Genomic DNA, 22,988 nt, shown 5'->3' with positions numbered 1-22,988 from the left:
CTGGTCCTGACTCCTGGGGTTTGGAAGTTCCCTTTTCTCTGAAAAGAGGAGGGCATCTCCCATTTAAATTCCACAAATGCCTGATTCTTTTTCCCCCACTGGATATTAATCTACTGTCCTGTGAGGATCATTTATATTTATTATGTGCCAAACCTAACACCCGACACATAATTCAAGATAACCCCCTCATAAATTCTATGGATAGGATTTATACATCCCAGATGGGTAGAAGTTTTGATCTTTAGAACTGAACACATTTTTATAATTCACAAAATGCCCTGCAATGCACCTAGTAGTATTCCTCATGCTTCCTATGGAGCTTCCTATGTTCTGGAGATTACAGAGCAAAGACAGTGATATAAATACTAAGCTTAAAGAATTTGTCCTAAAGATGCTGATAAATGGTTTTGGATATGTGTGATTTATTCCATAAGAATGGCTTTTCTGACTCTGCTCAACTAAATAAGATATAAAAGCTTAGGAATGATCTGTTTTTAAGACTGGAAGTAATAAAATGTGGGCTGATACCACATGCAAGGACACTACCTTAAAGGAACCAAACTTCTTTATTCATAGTCTTTCCAATCTGAGACCCTTTTTAAAAAGACAATGCATGATTAGAGTTCTTGACACATTAAAAGTACTCACATTAAGGGCTTTCAAAGATTGTTTTAGTAGGAAAGGTAAATAAGATTAGTCACTAGAGTAGACCCTCCTAAATCTCAGTAGCCAATTTAATACAATAAACACTTCTTTATAGCTCAAGGTGCAGTCTAATAGGAATCAGAAGAGCATTTTCCTTGCTTAGGGTCCTATCTTATGCTTTCATCTTCTCTAAGTCTTCTGGACTCTCTTTACTTAGCCCTTGTAAGAGAAAGGACACTGAGGACAGGGTGCTAGGATATTTGGCTTTGTTTGGTTTGGTTTTCAAAGTGCCAGGGATAATAAGTGTTTGAGGTGATAGATATGCTTCAGGGACTTTTTCGATCATTACATGTTGTATACATGTATTGAAATATGACACTGTACCCATTAAATATGTATGATTATTTTTGTGTAATTTAAAAGTTTTAAATATACCCCCCAAAAAAATGGAAAAAGAAAGATGGTCAGAACCAAACAATGAAACAAACAAACAAACAAAAATCCAGGCCTAGAAATGGCACATGTACCAGTTCTGCTCAGAATACCTCTGGTCACAGCTCAGAAGGGAAGCTCCAACCTTGAAGGAGTTTTTCAATGGATCTTAACCTCAGTTTCCTATTCTGAAAACTGGGAATAATACATTGACTTCAACAGCTGGTTATATTGATTAACATATTAAATTGGAAAGTCTATGGCAATCCAGGCATGTAGTTCACTCTTGATTAAAGCATATTGATCATTTAAAGTCTTCAAAGGAAATGAAATACAAAAAAAAAAGTAGCTCTAAAAAAAAGAAAAGAAAAGAAAAACTGTTAAAAACATGAACAGACACCTTACAAAAGAAGATATTCAAAAGGTCAGTAAGCCTATGAGCTAGGCATGGTGACACCATGCCTGTAACCCAGCAACTCAGGAGCTTGAAGCAGAAGGATCACAAAATCAAAGCCAGACTCAGCAACTTAAGGAGGCAACTTAGCAAGACCCTATTTCAAAATAAAAAATAAAAAGAGCTGGGGATGTGGCTCAGTGGTTAAGCACCCCTGGGTTCAATCCCCCCCAAAAAAAGGATATGGAAAAACTGTTCAACATCACTGGTCACCAAGAAAATAAAAGGCAAAACCACCATGAGATACTACTACACACTCAACAAAAAAACTGAAGATCAAAACTGAGTCTACTAAAGGTTAGCAAGTATGTACACCATTCTCATACTTGGCCGGTAGGTATTTAAATCTATGATCATTTTGAAAACAATTTAACACTCTGGGTAAATTTGGATGTTCACTCACTCTGTGACCTAGCAACAACACTGTAGGAAATAAATCAAGAGAAATGAACATGTGGGCTCACAAAAGCTCCATACATAAATGACCAGCTTATTCATAATAAGCAGAAAGTAGAAATAGTCCAAGTATCCATCAGTAGGAAAATGGATAAACAGATTGTGGTATATCCATATGAAATGGAATAATGCAGAGCAATAAAAACAACACACATATACGCAACAAAACAGATGACCCTCAAAACCATGATAAAGGAAATGAAGCACAAAGAATGCATATTATAATTAGATTTATATTAAGTTCTTTTTTCCCCCTTGTTTTCTTTGTACCAGGGATTGAACACAGGGGTGAACCACATTCCCAGCCCTTTTTATTTTTTATTTTAAGACAGGGTCTTGCTAAGTTTCTTTGGCCTCACTAAGTTGATGAGGTTGGCTTTGAACTTGCTATCCTGCCTCAGCCTCCCAAGCCGATAGGATTTCAGGTATACACGGGTGCACCTAGTTTATATTAAATACTTGAATACAGAAAACTAATCTATAAAGACAAGTAAGAAATTGCCTGGAATCATGGGTTGAAGACTGGGATAAGATTCACCTGGAAGAAGCATGAATTAACCTTCAGGAATGATAAAATTATATTTTAATCAAAGTAGATACATTTGCCAAAATTTATCATGCATCTTACTGAATATAATAAAGTACTCTTAACATGAAAAATAAAGAAATGGGATAAGGGAAAAAGAATACACATTTTTCACCCTTTTTGCCTTGGAAATGAGAGGTGGGTTGTGCATGTATGTTAACTATCTGTATCTGCATCCTATCAGCTGCCTTCATAAGTCACCAAGATGCAAGGTACTGGAACATCAATGTTCCTTAAAGACAACTCTGCAAATAGCCATGCCTAATGTCCACTCTGTGTCAGTATATTCCATATTAGAGTTAAAAAAAACTTTTAAGTAAATAACCTCTAACCTAGATATGTCTTGGCTCACATTTTTCTTAAGTTGCATAAAGCTTATGTGAACAGGAAATAAAACACATTGAAGACGTTGCAGAAAAAATCCAAAATAGACTAAAATGTAAATGAAAACTATGAGAAAAGGACAGAAGAGGCATTTTTTTTATTATTTCCAAAATTAGGCAGGCCAAAACTTGGGAAAAGAGGAAATGAAATCCCTGGGATGGAATGTCAATCAAAGACAAGGAAAACAAAGAAAATTCAAAGTATTATGCATAAACATGAAGTGGAAAAAAGCAAGTATGAATGTTAACTTACAGTTGGCAATGAGTTAAAATGAGAATTTAATGACTCTTAAGGATTTTTGTCTCATACATGAACAGCAATTGAATCAAAGTTGAATGCAAACTCCTATTCAATTAATAGAGCAGATTTTATTTCTTTACCTTTAGATTTTATGACATAAGCTTTGTTATGATTAAAACAACTAGCAACCAGTTAATAAACTTTGAATTTTCTTCTAATAGTGAAAATAACTTTAATTAACCTTTTCTACAAAATATATGTCTAGGTGCTTCTTTCTTAGAAATGATCATAAATTCTAAAATGATAAAATTAAATATGCATGCATAAATAAAATAAGTACATTTATAACTATTTATTGCATCTTCTAGTATCTGACTAAATTCACCACCATGTGAATTTGTGTTTCTACTAGTATTTTGATTATTTGTATATTTCAAATCCACATCATTAGGAACATAAAGATTCATCATATTACATGATGTTAATTTCACCAAATAAAATTAACTTTTTCTCATCCAATGCTTTTCCCTCAAATGTTATTATATCAGTTATCAATATTGTTGTGCTTGGTTTTCTCTTGGCCAGATTTTGCCTATTCTTTGTATCTTTAATATTGTTTTCACATGATGAGCATGGTAGTGCAGTATAATCCCAGAAACTCAGGAAGCTGAGGGAGGAGGATCACAAGTTTGAGGCCAGCCTCAGCAACTTAGTGAGAGCCTGTCTCAAATTAAAAATAGAAAGGGCTAGGTATATGGCTCAGATGTAGAGCACCCCTGAGCTCAATTCACTCCCCAGTATACACACAAAAAAAAAAAAAGAAAGAAAGAAAGGAAAAAAGAAAATTTTACACACACACTCACACACACATATTCATACATTTTTTTTGAGGGGGTAACCAGGGGTTGAACTCAGGAGCACTCAACCACTGAACCACATCCCCTGCCCTATTTTGTATTTTATTTAGAGACAGGGTCTGAGTTGCTTAGCACCCCGCTTTTGCTAAGTCTGGGTTTGAACTCATGATCCTCCTGTCTCAACCTCCTGAGCTACTGGGATTACAGGTGTGCACCACCACATCCAGCCATTCATTCATTCATTCTTGAGTTGTTTTATTTTAAATGCATTCCTGGGAAAACATTCTATTCTATTTAGTGGTGGTGGTGATAATGGGTTTTTGTGGTTGTTCAGCTTGGACATTTTGTTTTAGTCAGGAGGTCAGGGTTACAAGTCCTTCTTCTTTACAACGATAACTTCCTCCACCCATATAGACAGCATCTCTTGAATCACATTCATAACCTTGTCAGGACCCATCACTCCTTTCAACATTTCACTGTCTCTGATCACCTCTTCTCATTGGCTTCATCTTCAACAGCTCTTCATCCCTCACAATCTCCAAATGATTGAACACACTCTGTTGCCACTTCTCTCTGGTTTCAAAGTAGACTCCAGAGCCCAGGATTAAACATCACTCTATACACATAATCTAATTTTTGCCACCCTGCTCTCTTGTCCTGTCTCCTAGGGTCGGAGTCAATTAGCAAAGCCAATCCTGGTTAAACCCACTGTTTGCTCACTCTTCACCTGTATCCAGAGGGCTAAATGGGAGGAGCATGGAGTAACACTGGAATGGCATTTACTTCTTTAGTGATCTTTGAAGAGCCTGTGCTTTGCATTTTCTACCCTACATTTTCTTTGAAAAGTCCAACCCAGGACTACATCAAAATTTCTATTCTCTAGTGATCTTTTCTTTTTCAAAGGATCTGGTCTTCTTAGCAACTTTTTCTATCAGTGCCAGGACTGGAAAGATTCAACCCAATCTCTCAATACAATCTTCTAGCCAAAGTTATATGATTGCTAATAAAATTCTCAACAAACCAAATTTTTTTATCATTTCTGTGAAAGATACAGGTCAGACAGGGTTGAACCAGTTGACAGGAGTTGGCTGAGAGGTTGGCTTCATCCCCGTGAGGCCCTTTGGGTGACAGAATCAGTGAGTCTAGAAAAAAACTCCAGTGAGGAATTTTTTTCTATATTTTCCACTATGTATTTTTCTATATTTTCTACTATATATTTTCCACTATAAATATATATCTATATTTCCACTATATATTCCCCATTGAGCTGGCATACTATTATAGCAAAAAGTGTACTATTGGCTAGTGCACTGAATAACTAGGCCTTCAAAGAAAAATAAAGCAGAAAAACAAACTACTCAGTTATACTAAGAAAGTTTCTCTTTTGAATAATAAGTCCCTGGAATAAACATTAAATCTAAAAGATCTTGTTATTTTACTTGATGTTGCTACCTCAAAGTATATCTGCTTAACAGATCAACTGCATCCTTTATTGCAGGCCTAATGGAAATTTGGCAACAAAAACTTGATCCATTTTTGGTCCTTAACCTTGTAAAACTTCATGCCTATCAGATCCCTTAATGGACAGATGAGGTCATTAACTTTCCAGGCATTTTTACTTTGGAAAGTAGCAAAGCTCATATTTTAAAATTCAGGGCTGGTCAGTGTTTTGTTTTATTATTCATACTTTTGTTAGTGTATTATAGTTATACATAATAGTAGGATTTGTTGTTACATTTGTAAATGCACACAGTATACCAACATAATTTGACCAATATCATTCCCCAGTATTTTCCCTTTCCTTCCCCTCCTCCCCCACCACCAAGGTTTCTTTCTCTACTCTAGTGATCTTCCTTCAATTTTCATGAGATCACTCCTTTCACCTTCCTTCTCCTTTTTCCTCTCTAGCTTTCACATATGAAAGAAAACATTTAACCCTTAACCTTCTGAATTTGGAGTATTTCATGTAACATAATGTTCTCAGTGCTTATCCATTCTCCTGAAAATGACATAATTTCATTTTATTTATTTATTTTATTATTTATTTATGATATAAGGGATTGAACCCAGGGGCACTTAACCATTGAGCCATATCCAGCAGCCCCCCCCTTTTTAAATTTTGAGACAGAGCCCCACTATATTGCTGAAGCTGGCTTTGAACTTGTGATCCTCCTGCCTCAGCCTCCCAAGCCATTGGGATTATAGGTGTACAGCACCACACCTGACTTCTTTCTTCTTTATGGTTGAATAAAACTCCACTGTGTATATGTACCATACTTATCCATTCATCTACTGATACCTAGTCTGGTTCCATAGTTTGGCTATTGTGAATTGTGCTGCTATAAACATGGGTATGCATGTATCACTACAGTATCATGACTTTAATTCTTTAGGATAAATACCAAAGAGTGGTATAGCTGGATCATATGATGGTTCCATGCCTAGTCTTTTAAGCGACCTCCATACTGATTTCCAAAGTGGCTGTACTAATTTACAATCCCACCAATAATGTGGGATTTTTTTTCTCCACATCCTCTCCAGCATTTATTATTGTTTGTATTCTTAATGACTGCCATTCTGACTGCAGTGAGATGAAACCTCAGGGTAGTTTCTATTTGCATTCCCCTAACTGTTAATGATGTTGAACATTTTTTTCATATGTTTGTTGGTCATTTATATTTCTTCTTTTGAGAAGTATCTGTTTAGTTCATTTGTTCATTTATTAATGCATTATTCCAGAGGTTTTTGGTGTTAAGATTTTTCAGTTATTTATACATCCTAGATATTAATCCTCTGTCAGAAGAATAGCAAGCAAAATGTTCACTCATTCTGTAGGTTCTCTCTTCACATTCTTGATTGCTTCTTCTGCTAGATAGAAGCTTTTTAATTTGATGCCATCTGGTTTATTAAATCTTAGCATTATTTCCTGAGCTTTAGGGGTCCTATTGAGAAAGTTGCTGCCTGTGCCTCTGTGCTTGGAGTGTTGACCCATGTTTTCTTCTAGGAGTTGCATAATTTCTGGTCTACTTCCTATGTCTTTGATCCACTTTTTGTGCAGGGTGAGACTCATCTTATTCTTCTACATATGGATAACCAGTTTTCCCAACACCATGTGTTAAAAAGGTTGTCTTTTCTCCAAATATATGTTTTTAGCATCAAAGATCAGATGACTGTATCTGTGTGTGTTTGTCTCTCTCTTATATTCTGTAGATGACCAGACTTCTGATTAGATCTAACTGAACTGAGAAACTCAAGTAGGCTAAAGGCCTTTTGAATCTGCTTTGTAATTCATAGTTCATGAAGAAAGGCCCAAAACCTGAAGGGCCCTTTTACCATCAAAGAAATGATTAGTCATTTCCCAGTCACCCTTTCCAAATTGGCTGGACAGAGTTCAAGAGGCAGTTGCTACATCTCTTGTGTTCATGGAAGTGAGCTTTGTTCAGATCAGAAGATTATCTGAACATTCTTCCCCAGAACTACAAGACTTCAGGTGCTGGAATCAGGTTAGCATGATCAGTGTGACCACAGAAATCCTACAAAATAAAACAGGAAAAATTAAGATCATTGACTTTGGGATGAGTTGGTGGTTACAGGTGCAGCCTTACTATTTGCTGGACAGAGTCTGATAGAGAAGGCTGAGAATTATACATAGGTTGAACAGTCTAATCTGAAATCTGAAATGCTCTGAAATCCAAAATTTTGTAAAATCTGAAACTTTCTGAGCACTAACTTGACACTTAAAAGATGTTTTTGGAGCAGTTCAGGCTGGAACTTTTAGAATGGTGATGTTCAACCAAAAATGTCTATGCAAATACTCCAGAATCTGAAAAACTAAATTCTGAAACATTTCAGAAAAGGGATAATCAACTTTAAAAAGAATATAATCAGCTTTGATATACACATCCCCCACTTCTGTTACTTATTAGTCATTTGACTTTGGGCAAGACACCTTAACCCTCTGAGTTTTAGTAAAACAGAGATAGTAACACTCACTTTGCAGGTTATTCAATGAGATCACAACTAAAAGTTCTTGGCACACAATATATGATAAATAAATCATTTGTTCAATAAGCAAACACTCTTATATTGACAAATTGATACTTTGCTAGAAGACTTGAAAATATTTTTGCCACTGTTTCCTGTGCCATTACTTGCAACAAGGGGACAAGAATGAGGGACTTGCAGAGAGACTTGCACATAGCAGGTGCTCAGGAAATACTTACTAAGTTGATTTAATTTAATTCTACCTTCTTAAACTACCACTATGACCTCAAATCTCAACAAACCATGAGCTGTTTACAAAAAGACCAGACAAAATCTAGAAATTCCAAAGTTAATCCAGACATGGGAAATTAAGATGGAGGGGGATCAGAAGCAGGGTGATAAATCAAGTAGACCATTTCATGAATCCAGAATATGAAGAATAATGTCCTGAGCATATGGATAAGGATTAGCCCCATCCTGGGTATCGACCACTGCTCTAGAAAATTCCCCATAGCCCACTTTAATTCAGATTTCTCAGTATTCCCTGAAAGGTCTAAGAATTCCTAAAATTATTCCAGGATTTAGGAGTGAAAATTCTTTTCACCCCATTGGTCAGTCAGTCACCTGAAATGACCAAGCCTCTGAGTCATCTTACTAGTGTGCCTGCCATTTTAAACTTGAAGGTTACCTTTTTTTGTTTTTTGAGTAAATGAAACAGCTTAGGGAAGGCCTTTTATACATTTTGATCTACCTCCACATACTAGTAACATAACAGCTAGTACATGGCACCATCACATTCACCCATTCTAATCTATAACTTCATTATTGCAGATCCCTGCTATAGAGGTTAGAAGGAACCCGAGAAACATCACCAATGTCTCTTCAATTCCTATGGGAGCTTGAGTTGAATGTACATGAAAACTAAGGCACTGATTTCTTGTAGATCCACAATCGTAGAAGGTTAGACAATTAGTAGAAATGGGTACTTTTGCATAAACTTTGTGCACCATTGAGAAAGTACAGGTTTGAAATTCAAGGGAAAATAAAACCGAAGTCCACTCTCCAGATTCTCATAAGATGCACTTTAATGGTTCTGAGCAATAGCCAGGAACTCAGGCCAGGTGAGAACTCCCCTGGTAGGAACACAGACATACATACATGCCTGAAACTCTCAGAGGATTGCCTACAACTCTTAGGGGTTCAGCTTACAAGCACTAGAATTCATATGCCACTCAAATAATCAGAAAACAGAGCTCACTTGACCTTAGTTTATTTTCTAACAAAATGCCTAAGACTAGAAATTCACTATGAACAGAGGTGATTTAGTCTCTGATTCTGGAAACTGAAAGATCTAAAAGCATATCACCTCTTCTTGCTGCATCTTAACATGGCAGAGGATATCACATGGCAAGGCAGACCAGGTGTGTCAGTTCAATCAGGTCTTTCTTTATATAAATCTACTAATGCGATCTTGGAGGTTCTATCCTTAGGGCCTCATCTAACTGTTTACCTCTCAAAGGCCCCACCTCCACATACTAGTAACATACAACTTGGGAGATCAAGTTTTAGACAATGAGCGTCTGGGAAGACACATTCAAACCATAGCACTAAGCTACAAAGAATAGACCATGGGAGGATTATTACTATAATTTAGATCTATAATGTCCCCCCAAAGGCCCCTGTGTTAAAGTCTTGATCCTCAGTTAGTGCTATTGAAAAATGGTGAAAACTTTAAGTAGGGCTCAGTAGGAGGTTTGAAGTCATTGGGGACATACCCTCAGCGGATTTTTGGACACTGATAACTGTGTTTTTCACTTTCTTGCAACCATAAGGTAAGCAGCTTGCTCTATCATGACTAAAACCTCCAAAGTTGTGAGCAAAATAAGCCTGTTATCTTTATAAACTGATCAATTCAGTTATTTTGTTACAATAACAGAAAACTGACTCACATAGCTATGTTTCTCTTTCTTCCTGAATTAAAAGTGGCCACTTATCTGTGGGCAAACATCGACTTGAAGACAGAGTGGCCTTTGCCAAAGTATATTCCATATTACCTAAAAATAAGGGAAGGTAGGAAAATAGAGAAATACATAGATCTAAACTTAGATTCTTCAAAGGATATTAAAAGTCATAAATGCCCCTTCTTTTATGAGAAGTGCTGACATCAGATAGTAGCTGTGGCCCCTTAATATCTTTGCTTATTAAAACAAAAAGTAGGGTTGGGGCTGTAGCTCAGTGGCAGAATGCTTGCCTAGCATGTGTGAGGCACTGGTTTTGATCCTAGGCACAAGATATAAAAATAAACAAATAAACTAAAGGCATTCTGTCCATTTACAACTACAAAAAAAAATTTTTTTAAAAAGTGGATAATCCTATGTTATATTACTCCTCCTTCTCCCCCACTTTTTAATTTTTGCTGCTCTTTAAAATCCACAAATCTGGAACATCTGAAAAAAGGAAAAAAACTGACATCTGTGCTATAAATCACTTGTGTGATCTTAAGCAAATCACTCAGATTCTTTGCTCTTTAAATTCTTTATCAAAAATTTGGGAAGGTGAGGCAAGCATACTCACCAAAGGTGGGTTTGTACATGGCTTGGTGCAGTGTGCTAAGGCCAACCTTAGGGTCTTCTGTGTGTCACGTGTGTAATAAATGCGAATAAAAGAAAGATTATATTACGAATGGAAATTAATTAGGAAATTTCAACTATCTCTAACATCTTATATAAGTTTAGATGATTTATTCACACTATATAAATATTTAGCTTTTTTGCCTATTCTTTTTTTCTTTCTTCCTTTCTAACACTGATTGTGGCAGCACTCAACCCCACCCACATATGATTTTCCTTCATCCTCTTTTGTTTCTGAAATTCGAAAAGTAGAGATATTGGCACCAAAAAGAGTCAGAGTCCTCAGGCTCAGACCTACACTAACTTTCCTGGCTATCCTATTCTTTTACCCCACTTTCACTTGGGAGAGAGTTTGTGATTAATGCACCCCAGCCCGGCAGTTCACAGTGTTCTGGCCAGCTCCCCTCTACTACAGTCATAAATCTAACAAGGTCAAGGATGTAGGGCATCCAACAACTCCCCTCTTTGAAAGAGCTGGGAGTGTCAAAGCAAGATCTCTGGGAATATTATGGACTCTATCCTGGTCTGGGCTTTTTTTCCCAATCAATCAGCTAGAGATTCATAATCCAAAATTGGCTTCTAAAAATGTGCTCAGTGCATACTTCAGAATTTTGCCTTCTCAGATTCCAATGTAAGGGGTTAACCATGAAGTTAAATATCCTTTGAATCTCCAAGGCTGCAGAATGTCAAGACTCAGTCCAGGAAACATGATGTACAAGGCTCGAATCTAGGTCTATCACTTACCAGACACATCACCCTTGGCAAGTTACTTAGCCCCTCTCAAGGCCAGAATCCTTATCACCAAAATGAAAAACAATAATAAATTATCCTCAGGTTTTCATGAGATGAAGCAAGAACACATGTGTTAGCACAGTGTTGAGTATTTAGGAAGTGCTTTAAAATGTATCATTATTGCTTTCTGTTGCAGTAGTTCTCAAAATTTTAGTCTCAGAACTCCTTCACACTTTTAAAAATTATCTGGAAAGCTTTTGTTCTCAAGGGTTGTGTCTACGCTTATTTATAATATTTGACATAAAAACTGAAATCTAAAACAGAAGAATACATATCCCATTATCTGACATAAAAATGACATCATCACTCATCATCCAGCACTGGAAATTTTCACTGTATTCTGTGCAAGAACGAGAAGGGGGAAGGCAAACAATAGCTTAGTGTAATTGTTTTTGCCTCTCAGATCTCAGGTCAATATTGAAAACCATGAACTTTTGATATTCTTCTCATTGCAGCCAGTAGTGTGTTTCACAATAATCCACCCTGCACACAATGTCATTTATTTAGATTCCATCAGGTTAATAGTCAAGTTGTTCAACAAGGAATTCTCATTTTGGTGCTAAGAGTTCTACTCTATATGATAATCTACATCATCTAATTTCTTTGTATTTCTTAACAGAAGTAGGGAATATCTGCTAACAATGAAAATCATGGCAACTTATGGAGCACCAATGTATCTACCACTGTGCCAAAAGCTTAAAAAGCAAGTTTAAAAGCAATTGATCCCTAAGAGTCAGCCTACAGTATATCCATTGTTACTTCAAATTAATAGAGGAAAGAGATAACTTATTCAAAATTATACCAGTAATTCATGAGCCCAGATTCTAAACATGTTCTATAATTTACTATGCCTTTCTTACTATATTCACTCCACAATCATTGTGTCCTCTTATTGTTTGAGATAAAGATGCGGCAATGGTTGAATTAAGATCTCTTTGCATTGTTCTTCTTTTAAAATAAAATCCTATTTCATTGTTAAATCCCCATCTGCCTTTTTTTGGCAGAAATTGACAAACTGATCCCAAAATTCATATGAGAATGGAACAGATTCAGAATAATTGAAACTGTCATGAAAAAGAAGTGCACAAGTCAGAGCACTCACATTTCCCATTTTCAAAACTTTCTACTAAATCACAATAATCAAGACAGAGCGAGCGGTACAGGTATAAAGACAGACACATGTTAACTGAACAGAATTTAAAAACTAGAAATAAGCCTTGATCTTTAACAAGAATTCCAAGATACTTTCTGGGAAAAGAGTAGTCTTTTCAAAAAACTATTGCTTGGACAACAGGACATTCACCCTAAAAGAAAGAAGGTGAATACTTGCTTCATAATATACACAAAAGTTAACTCAACATGGATAGAAGACCCAAATGTAAGAGTTAAGACTGTAAAACCTATAGAAAAAAACGTAAAAAGAATAAATATTCATGACTTTTGGTTTCTTAGAAATGATACCAAAAACAGAGATACAAGAAAAAATAAATACTAAAATGAAAACTGTTTTATGCTTCAAAGGGTGCCACTAAGAAAGTAAAAAAAAAAAAAAATGACTCACAGGATGGGAGAAAACATTTGCAAGTCATATTTAAGGGACTTGTATCCAGAATATATAAGCCACTCTTGTAACTTAACAACAGAAAGACAAAATGACTCCATATAAAAATGAATAAAGCATTTGAAAAGAAATTTCTCCAAAGTATATGTAGAACTGGCCAGCAAGCACATGAAGAGGTGCTTTCTGGCCAGTCATTAGTCATAAAAAAATGCAAATCAAAACCACAGTGATACCATTTTACACCCATTGGATGGATAAAATTTTAAAAGGTGTATGTGTGCCCAAAGGATCTAAAACCATGTCTACACAAAAACTGATACACAAGTGTTCATAGCAATGTTACTTATAATAACCAAAAATGTCCCCAAATATTCATCAACTGATGAAAGGATAAATGTAGTGCATACGTACAGAGGAATATGGTTCAGCAATAAAAAAGGAATAAAGGGCTGATTCATACTATGGCACTGATGAAAGCTGAAAACATAAAAGTCAGTTACCAAAAAAAAACCAAAAACCGGTAGTACAGGATTCCATCTATATGAACTGTCCATACTAGGCAAATTCATAGGGACAAAAATAGATGAGTGGTTGACAGGGGCTAATAGGAAAAGAAAATAGAGAGTGTACTGGGTTTCTTTTCGGGTAATGGGATGTTCTGGAATTAGATAGTGCTGATGGTTGCTCAACTTTGTGAACATTATCTTCCCCCAAAAAAGAAAGAAAATGCTGAATTATACACTTTAAAATGGTGAATCTTATGGTATGTGAAATATATCTCAATAGAGCTGTTATTCTTAAGAAATCAAATCTCATTCTTGAATTGAGTTTTATATCATTGCATTCCTTTTACTTTTTTTTTTTTTTTTGACCTTCCAACCCATGTCAGGCAGTGAATCTGGAAGCCAAACAAGTAATTAATTTTATTTAGTTGAAGTAATTTGCATTGCTGAAGGCTGAAGGAGATACAGTTTAAACCCAGGCAAATCATATCATAAATTAAAGCTAGAAAGGGCGTGTAAATCAAGCCAATCATGATTCTAGATGTTAACCTGTGGGCCTAGGCGTTACCTAGAGGAAATGTGTTCCCTGGATGGATATGGACCTACTTTTTTACAGGCAGGGTTTGATCAAAGAATAAATACCGGGTCCTCATTTTTTTCCATGAACCCCAATTCCCAGCAGAATTCACCAGCATTATGTCAGCTGCTGGAGAAGTTGATGGGAACAGCTGATGCCCAAGAGCAAGTTCCAGAACCCTGCCTTCTGCGGAGGGAGGCTGTCAGCAGTCACCACCACGGGGGTCTGGGTCTGGACCCCTCAGAAGAGCCACTGACGGGCCTGGTTGTCCTCGGATACCAGCTGTCCCCGCAAGGCTCCCGCTGAGGACAGCGCTCCAACTGGGCAGTCTGGGAGCGGAGCTGTCCCTGACAAGTTGTCACAGTAATCTGGGAGAACAGAGCAAGTTCACTTAGGAATACAGAAGGAAGGCAGAACTAGATAAAATAAGGCTTTCAGAATTAAGGGGGGAAAATAAGATCGGTTACCCCCACAGACTCTAAGGCTATCTCAAAGTTGGAAGATTGTAAATGCTCCTGCTACTTTCTTAGCTGGTGAAAAATTCTTCGGATTCTTTCAACTTGTTACTTTGGGCTACTCCTTTTTAAAGTAACACCTGCAAAGTTTATATGCTTGTCAAAGAGAGTGGGGTCAATAAGAATGAGAGGGCTGCTTTTTGTTCTTGTTCTTGATTTCACCATTTTTTTGTAATACCAAAGTAACCATATTAGATTCAAGAAGTACCAAAAAAGTAAGTAAATGAATAAAAGAAATAGTAAACGATTTCCAAGCCCCACCTCCAACTTCTAAACAGACCCAAAATTCCTCATGGGAAATGCATCGTGTCCCACTTTGGTAATATTGGTATTTCAACAAAATTTGAGCCACTCAAAATGCAAATATTTTATTGTCCATGAAAAGGGCATTCATTAAGTTAAAGTCAAAGAAAGGAAATGGAAAAGAAAAATTCATGAGGTTCAATCAAAATTAAAGAGATGAAAAAATAAAGAACCCTTACCAAACACCATTTTGCTGAATTATATACAAATAATCAGAAACATATTGCGCAGATTAAACTACCCTTGAAGTACACTTAGATTTTGAAGTTAATAGACAGAGTGTTCAGCAAAAACTAAAGTAAAAGCAGCAAATATATTGGGGATTTTGCCAGGCCTCAAAATAGCTTTAAAAAAGAAAGGCTCAAGATTTTATTTTTCCTAAAATATCTAGATACCTTCAGGATAACAATTTCCTCTGCCAATGGTGATGAAAATAAGTGAAATTGGGAAGCCAAACTACCTCCCTTATCCAAATCTGAGTTCATTTACTCTAAAACTTTTCACTAAGCTTATTTATTTAAACATTTGTTTATAAATTGAATGTTTTTTAAAGAGAAGTTTATCTTATGAAATAATGCCAAATAAAATTAATACATGGTGATGGTATAACTCATGTGGGGAAGAAAGAGTTAAATAGGGTTTGTAGGAGCACTCTTTGTCAATATTCAACTTGCCAAATTTCCTTGCTCTCATTCCTACACAGATCATGATTGAACATATACACAATGCAGTCGGTTCTGCCAGAATGCACTTTTTCATAACAACACAAACTATTGCATATGTGAATAATAAGTAATGAAATTATTGGAAGTAGAGCCCAGGAGTTACATGGATTAAAATGTGATTAGTCCCAGTGTGTTAAAGTTATACATTCCCACATTACACTCACAGGGCAGAATACCACCAGCGTGAAAGAATACAATACAATGCATGATGCCAGTTCATCCCCACGTTCTTCCTCTGTGCCCAGTCTGGCACACATTCTGTATAGGAAGAGCACTTTGCTCTGTTCTCAAGCTCTGTTTATTACATCTATCCCCATACCTCACAACCTCCATATGTGAACAATCCCCTTGAATCAAGCTACTTTCATCATTGTTCTATATTTTAGCATATTTTTTTCTTCAGAAATTAATGTCTTTTAAAATTTGTTAGTCATTTTATTATAATTGTTCAGTTGTTTGTGTTGTCTAATGACAAGAGAGCAAAAGTAAAGATAAGCCCTGTTTTTTTTAAGCTCTGTGCTCAGTTTTGCAGAATGCAAGGTATTTTTAAAATGTACATATCACATGATAGAAGATAAATCTGTCACTTTGAAGTGAGATGATCACTTATCTATTTATGTAGGAGGATGACTAAACTCAGTATTGAAATCCCTGACACATGTTGGATCGTTTTGCTTGACACCTTAAGCCCCTACATTGATCCAATAAATCAAATCATTGCCCTTTCCCCATTTCATTTCACATACAGCTGAAAGGAGGCAAAGGGGAGAGGTAAGATATTCTTTCTCCCTATTTTCTGCCAAAAGAATGAATAAAGTACAGGAGGAAAAAAAACACAAGAGAGATACAATGCAAAACCAATCTATGTTTCAAGTTATCCTAATGAACTTGGGATTTTCTCATGTACCATATCCAGAACACTGATAGTCTTGCCTCCAAGCCTCTAAACTGACTCAGCTATTAAAAGACACTGGCAAGTTTTTTCCATGTGTCCTAGTTTAGTCTAGTTTAGCCATTAATTTGGAATTTTGCCTGGTTGGGGTAAATATTGCCTCCAGCTCCTCTACAGAGTGGATTGGGAATTTGCCAACAGAAAGTGAACCAAAAGAGCATCCTCAAAGTCCCTCTGATAACCTTGGCTGACCCTTGGCCCTGTAATCCCCCTTTTCCTTTTTTCAAAGCATAACAACTAACATCAACTGAAAGGCAAGAGAATGTATTTCTTTAAAAGTGATTCTGGGCTGGAGATGTGGCTCAAGTGCTAACGTGCTCGCCTGGCATGCGCAGGGCACTGGGTTCGATCCTCAGCACCACATAAAAATAAAATAAAGATGTTGTGTCCACAGAAAACTAAAAAATAATATTAAAAAATTCTCTCTCTCTCTCTCTCTCTCTCTCTCTCTCTCTCAAAAGTAATGCTAAGTGAAGTTAGCCAATTCCCAAAAAACAATTGCCAAATGTTTTCTTTTATATAAGGAAGCTGATTCATAGTGGAATAGGGAGAGAGAGCATGGGAGGAATAGACGAACTCTAGATAGAGCAAAGGGATTGGCAGGGAAGGGAGGGGGCATGGGGTTATTAATAATAGTGTAGGGCTGGGATGTAGCTCAGTGGCAAAGCGGCTGCCTTGCATTTGCAAAGCCCTGGGTTCGACCCCCAGTTCCAAAAAAGACACCAAAAAAGTTCCCCACCCAAAAAAAAAAAAATAAGATTAAAAAAAAAATAGTGTAATGTAAGGATCATTATTATCCAAAGTTCAGGTATGAAGACATGAATTGGTGTGAGTATACTGAGTATATAATCAGAGATATGAAAAAATGTGCTCTATATGTGTAATAAGAATTGTAATGCATTCTGTTGTCATGTATAAATAAAAAAATAATAATTAGTGGTCCAGTGGAGTTTTTATTTTCATTTTTTTAAAGTGTCAGTTCTCATTCTGGTTGCCAGGGGGGAAAGTACTGGTCTGTTCTTCTATAAATGAAAATCATGGAGGTAAAAAAAAAAAAAATTGCTGAAATATCAGTTGGTTTTCTATCCTCCATTCAGAGAAGAGCATTCTCTAAAGCTCCAGAAGGACACTGTTCCTCTGATTAAGGACTTCTCTCAGGCCATCTTTTGCTGACAGTACCACTGGCAAACTTGCCTGGCTGTTCTTGTCACCTTCTGGCACATGCAGCTAGAGCTCACAATTCAGAAGCAGTTGAGGACAAAGTCTGTCAGTGCTCTGAAATGTCAACATTGTAGGGCAATGCTGAGACACAGGAAAATACTCTTATGTTATCAGGCTTAGCAAGATTAGCGAAATGCAAAACAAATGCATAAAATGACTAAGCAAGTGCTGTGGCAGATTGTATTTTTCAAAGTCAGCTGCAAAATGCCTCCCACCTCTCATGTTTTTCTATAATATGACTTTGACACTGCTTCTGTTGAGAGGTGTAGTCGTTGCTCCCTCCCCTTGAATCTGAACTGTCTTGTAATCTACGTATAATCAGTTGAATGTAGTAAAATGATACTTAAAAAAATGGGACTTAAAAAGCTAGGTCATGACAGTTACCTTAATGGCTGAAATATTTTTTGCTTAATTATTAGCACATATATTCCATTATACATGTAATTAATTTCTTTATCCATTCATCCACTGATGGACATCTAGCCTAATTTCACAAATTGACTTCTGAAAATACTGCTCTGATTAAACATAGACATGCAGGTATTTCTATAGTATGCCTACTTTGATTCCTTCATGTATGTACTTTGAGGAGGTATAGTTGGATCATGTAATAGTTCTATTTTTAATTTTTTAGGAACTAAAAAAACCTACCGTTTTCCATAGTTGTTTCATTTTTATTTTCATCAATGATGTTTAGTGGTTCTTTTTTCCCCACACATTCAGAGTACGTGTTTTCTGATTTCTTGCTAGCTGCCATTTTGAATGGGGTGAGATAGAAGAATCTCTACTATTTGTGATTCACATTTCCATGAGGGATAAAAATGTTGAGCATTTTTTTCACATATAGACTATTTATAGTTCTTTTGAGACGTGACTGTTCAGTTCATTTGCCCATTTATCGATCGGATAACTTGTTCTTTTTATGTTAACTTTTTGAGTTCTTTATATATTCAGATATTAACCCTCTGCCAGATGAATAGCTGGCAAAAAAAATTCTCCCATTCTGTAGGAACTCTCTTCTCTCTGCTGTTGTTTCATTTGCTGTACAACAGCTTTTTAACTGGATATAATTCCGTTTGTTAATTCTTGCTATTAATTCCTGAGCAATTCGAGTCCTATCCAGGAATTAGCTATACCAATATCTTACAGTGTTTCTACTATGCTTTCCTCTAGCAGTTTCAGAGTTTCAGGCCTTACATCCATTTTTCAGTGATTTTTGGACAGAAGAAGAGACAGGGGTCTAGTTTCAATCTTCTACATATGCATATCCAGTTTTCCCAGCATCACTTGTTGAGAAGCCTGTCTTTCCTCTAATGTGTATTTTTGACTCCTCTGTCAGATGATTGTACATGCACAAATTTATTCCTGGGTCCTCAATTCTATTCCATTGCTCTATAGGTTTATTTTTATGCCAATATCATGCTGATTTGTTACAATGGTTCTATAGTATGTTTTGAAATGAGGTATTGTGATGACTCCTTGCTGAACATTTATCGTTAGAGACACCACATAAAAAAAAAATCTGACAACCATTACCATAGCAAGCCCAAGCCACATGGAAATACACTTGTATGCACTCCAGCCTGCAGTCTGAGTCCTCCCACTCATATCAGACATAGGAGTAAATGAGTTTTCCAATGCAAAGATAAGCTGTCCCCATGGTGTCCTTTGTGAATTCCTGACCCACTGAAACTATGAGCTTCATACAATGATATGTTAAGCTCCAAAGTCTGGGTGTCATGTTACATGACAATTACAAATAGAAAAAAAATATAAAAGTAAGGTTATAGTAGCTTTTGCAAATGTCATGAGATTGTGCATGTTTAAAAATTCTAAAACCACAAATTAAAAAAAGAAAAGAAAAAAATTCTAAAACCTACTGTTTTACCATATGACTTCCTCCTAACTCTCTAGCCCACATCACTCTCCATAAGTCTCCCCCATCCACTCCTGTCCATGGCCACTCCAAGAGCCTTTCCACTGTGAACTTTGTTCTTCGTTGTCCCAAATTTCTACCTGCCCTCAAATTACCCAAACTGCTTCACTCCTCTGTACCCTTTCTTGTGTGTTACCCTCCGCTTGAGAGGCCCCACCTTTCCTACCTTATCTAGCAAATATCCTAATCTTTCATATCCAGCATTCAGCTGTTCTGACCATCCCCATCATGTCTACGCCTCCTGCCTCTGGAGCATCTGTAACTTTTTATGGAACAATCAGCCCCTAGAGACACGTCAGCTCTTTTTCCACAGGAAATCATATGCTCCTTGATAGCAAGAGCCAAATGTGCTTCATTTTTCTTCAGGACCTACTACCCTTGTGAGTCTACAGAAGGGCATGGAAACTCCTACACGTGCTTAAAAGCAAGCACCTTACTACATTTTGTACCACAGGTCCCTGCTTATCTCATCCCAATGATTAGATTCATACTTTACAAACACACACTGAGAAACTCAAAGTGCTTTTTTAAAAATTTAATCACTCATCTTTATTGATAAAATAGTCTCCTAGGCAGTATATTCTCTCAGACACAAATTTGAGGTTCTTACAAAAAGGGTGGGGTGTGGGGGATGGAAAACTGTCATTAAAAACAAAGTCTTTCAAACACCCACGACCTTAAAATTATATTCAAGCAAGAACACCCAGAATAAATTAACTCATCTGTTTACAAAAATATTTATCAAGTAATGTTTTATAATTACAGCTGCCTAATGAATTGCCTTAGAATCTCAACTGTGTAGCTTATTTAATTTTTACTTGGGATAAAAACTATTTCAATGTGCCACTGAATTAAGGACTACTGTCTGAAAAAATAGAAAAGTTTAAAAATAAAAGACTGTCATTTATAAGGCATCTAAATGAAAAAAGAAATTTCATGTTTTGGGCCAATATTAATCCTTTTCTAATCAGTAAGCCCCATGTACCCTTCTCTCCCCAAACTTAATGTAGAAAATTTCTAAAGTGAAAAGTAGTTTTGAGTTTTACCAATATATGAAATTATACATAAAAATTGTCATGACATAATATTTAACAAATTATATACTTAAAAGTAGAATTTTCTATTTGTGTTAATTTTAACACATGATACAAATGAGTATATTTAATAATATTTGATACTCATCCTTTTATTCTATGATCACTCCAAAATAAAGAAAAATTTAGGTTTCAATTGGTGTCAAAGTTTGTTTCTTTTTGCTTTAAAAAAGAAATCTACTTACTGTTTGACATGTTTTAATAAAACCAATACTTGTAAATCCGTAGATTTCCAACCCCCTTTAATAATGAAAAGCTATTAAAACAAAACAAACAAAACAAAACCTTAAGGGAACGAGGCAGATCTAGCTTAAAAATAATTTTTTTTTAAATTCAAGTCTACTTTTTCTGTATCTTAATTACTTAAAAAAGAGTTGTGTAAACCAGAATTTTGAATTTACTTTGAAATTACCATACCTATTTTACTACATCAAACATTTCAACTTTGTTAAGTAAATGAAATATATGAGGTCCTTAAATACCAAATAGAAAAGAGAAAAATTGTTTTCATTATTGATTTAAAACTAAAACTTATTCTTTCAGAGAAGTACTTTAACCTACTAAATATGTCTATTTATAAGATCTTCTTTCTTAGAAAGTGTTCCTTCTCTTTCATTCCTGAAATATTTCATATTCTTTACAAGTTATGGACAATTTTAGCTAAGTATCATTTATGCGGTAAATCAGCTATAATTAAATTTCCTCTTTTATTTGTGGTACATGTTAAACATTACTGCAACCTTTAAACCTGAATTTTCTTTGACAACAAACAATTAAATTATTGGGAAAGGAGACAGGCAATCACTAAAGCTGAAGTCTTATGGTACATAAGCTATTTGTTAACTCTGACACCAAACAGGAAGTATTAAATTGATTATAAGTATCTTCCATTCACAAAACCATGACAAAATATCGTAAATTAGGATAATTCTATGAATTCCCAAACATTTACTGGGAAAAGTCAAGTGTATCTAAGTATATCATTCAGAAAACCAATAGCACTGCTGAAAGCTCTTGATATTTTCAGCCATCACTGTGAAAACCCTTCATTTGTTCACCAATTATTTCTATTTCAATTATGTTTTGGAAAAAAGTTTATGACCAACTATACTTTTTTTTTTTTTTTGCTAACACTGTACAAACTATAGAGGAAAAAAAGGGTTGATTGAATTTGAGTTTTCTCTTCATTCATTCATTTATAGGCCAGTCTTTGTGACAGTTTAGAGTCATATACAACGTTCCCAGACTTGGAACTCTTTCAGCTCTTCCTCAGACTCAGGTCACTGTTGGTTACTTATGCTGACACAGATGTGCTTTCTGATGTATCATCCTTCCTTAGGTTCAAGTTATTTGAAGGATCTCTCTCAGACCCTTGTTTTCTTGTTCAAGTTGAAATATTCATTCCTGCTCCTTGCAACCCTGTTGCTCCTCAATTTCAATGGCTTTCCTCATCACTGCCACCATTTCAATTGTCTGGTCAACATGTGCTTGTAACTCCTTGGAATGCTGTTCCTTTAACTTCATTATTATACCTAGATCATCTTTTTTGCTAGCCATGAGCAATCTAAACGTTTGTTCTCCATACTTGCTCATTATAAGTTCCAATGCAGACTGATGTTTTTCCAGGAATGTACGTAATTCTTTGTTCTCTTGATGCAATTCTCTGATTTGTCTGTTTACTTGCTGGATTCCCATAACTAATGTGGACCGTGGCCGATGTCTTGCAACTTCATTAAGTTCTTGAATTTCTTCCTGATACTGCTTCATTGCTTCTACTCGCTTGTTGAGAGCTGTGGTTTGCTCAATCAGAGATTCTGCTGCATCGTCATGATCTCTCAATCAGCAAGTGTCTTCTCAATTGTGCAATTCATTTATAAAAGAATATTGTGCTCTCAATCCCTCACAGCCGTCGGCTGTGGAAATTAGGACCTTTGTCGACCAGGTATTAAGCACCCAAAGGAAAAGACTCTGCACTCTTGTTCTGTGTCTTCAGCAGACGCAGAATCCAACAGAGACAGCACAGACAACTGGCAAGTCAGCGGGGTTCAGCCCCTCACTGATCCGGGATAAACCTCCACCGACCGTCTCCTACTAGCCTCAAAGTGCTTTAACATGCATAACTTGCACAGTTTTATTCTAAA

The 22,988-nt window shown here is 36.1% G+C and overlaps 1 pseudogene; it reads right to left on the bottom strand.

Annotated features, from left to right (window-relative positions):
- Positions 1–22,105: 22,105 nt before the first annotated feature.
- Positions 22,106–22,718, bottom strand: LOC113193713 (FGFR1 oncogene partner 2 homolog pseudogene; annotated as a pseudogene).
- Between the last annotated feature and the right edge of the window lie 270 nt (positions 22,719–22,988).

This window comes from Urocitellus parryii, chromosome 4 (assembly GCF_045843805.1).
Source record: "Urocitellus parryii isolate mUroPar1 chromosome 4, mUroPar1.hap1, whole genome shotgun sequence".
NCBI lineage: Eukaryota > Metazoa > Chordata > Mammalia > Rodentia > Sciuridae > Urocitellus > Urocitellus parryii.
This window is presented reverse-complemented; position numbering and strand designations above follow the sequence as displayed.